Genomic DNA, 1,931 nt, shown 5'->3' with positions numbered 1-1,931 from the left:
CATACTTAAAAAAAATACCATAAATTGCAAAATTCAAATAGAATTCATGATTAAGTAATCTCATGGTGTATTGGCATGTTGAAGAGGCATTGAATGCATCCTAAATCTTTATATAAATACTTGCATTCACCATATATTTTTCGAAATTTCTCTTTCATTATATAGAGCAATGATAGAAGTCCTTGGTTGTCCATATATGGTAAAGTTGATGGGAGCAGCACTTGTGAGATTCACTTGATTCACCATTGAGAGAATATTTTTCACTATTTTGTTCATAACATGCTCCTCAGTTGCAGTGATCTAGCATTTGTAGCTATTTGTATTTACAAGTTCATTTATGGTCAAAGCTAAAACCTATCTTAAGTTGCTGAAAAGATGACCAGACTTGATGATGCATTCAAGATGTTGAATATCCTTGTTCATTCCACTATTGATGAGATGGTTAAAATCAACAAGGATACTTTGTCTGATATTAGAACTTGTTTGCAAAATGCACAAGAGAAAATAGAATTTGTGTAGCTTAAGTCACAGTTATAATGAGATGAGTTACAACAACGTAAGCATCATTCAAATCTTGTTTTTGTTCAGAAAAATACTCTATTTGAGGTTGAAATAAACACCCATCAACAACCAACACGTAATCAAGTTAGTAAAGTTGAAGATGATACCCACCAAGTACCCATTTCAGGAGTAGACGTGCACAAATATGCAAAAGTTCAGTATACACTTCCCAAGCCCATCATCATACCTTGGGAAGATCTTGTCAGTAACAAACAAAAAACAGGCCTTGGATATAACAGGAATGTGTCCTCTTACATCCCAAACTATTAAAAGCCGATCCAATTTCAAAGTGTTGGGTTTCTTTATGGCAGTTCATCTTCACCTATTCCCGCTCCTCCTCCACAATAAAAAATTGTTAAATGCAAAAATTGTAATCGAGTTGGCCATGTGAAAGATCACTATTTTGATCTTCATCCGCGTGAGTATTGTGGTCAATGCACTCATCATTCAAACAAATTCTTCAGAAACAATTCTCATACATGAACGAAGATTCACCTTGGATGGATTACTTCTTGGCAATGGGCTTCAATAATCAAGAAGATATTTTGCTCATATCACAAAATTTATTCATGAGTAATAAAAAGTATTACAGTTGATTTTTCTTCATATTCTCACCTCGTATCTGATAGGAGGGGAATTGATGTTCGTCTACAAGTTTCAAAGATAAATCAAGCAAGCATGAGCCACAAATTGAACCTGTTTTCTGAGGTTACATCCAAAGACATCCATAGCTGGGTAGCCAGAGATAGAGAAGCCCATATGCTTAGTATGGTACCAAGGAAGTAGGGTATGTTACATGTGTTCTTATACTTAGTAAGAATACCATCATAGCCCATGCATTATTTGAGCTGTTATTCTCAAACATATGGTATATTTTGGACAAGTTTGTTCAATTATACTAATTGAGATGCAAGTTTTGGACAAATTTATGAGAAATGATGGACACTATGTGGAAGCATTCACAATGTTTCATACGTTGTTAGTAGAAATTTGGTGTATCTATTAAGAAGTTATATTATAAAACATCCCAAGACTTGGGATGAATAAATGATGCATATTCAACATTCGTTTAATAGGGCATTACATTTTCCACCCAAAAGTCTTCCTTTAAAACATCCAAAAAATGCATGATGAGGAAAATAGAGAAAAAAATATCATATATATTGATTTGAAAGCACAAGAGCATATCAATAAGAGTTAAAAGAAGTACAAGCTTTTCCATGGCAAATATAACACTCATGATTAATTTTGTGGCAGGGCTAAAGGTTTGATTCTACTTCAAAAAGGAACAAATGCAAGGGGAAACCATGAAGTTGAACACTTTGAGATGCAAATCATTCGAAATCAATAAGTGTGTCAATGATAATTTG

This window comes from Pinus tabuliformis, chromosome X (genome assembly GCF_031772625.1).
Source record: "Pinus tabuliformis cultivar Carrire ecotype Pingquan chromosome X, CPIR1, whole genome shotgun sequence".
Taxonomy (NCBI): Eukaryota; Viridiplantae; Streptophyta; class Pinopsida; order Pinales; family Pinaceae; genus Pinus; species Pinus tabuliformis.
The sequence above is the reverse complement of the archived record's forward strand: the minus strand, read 5'-3'. Positions refer to the sequence as shown.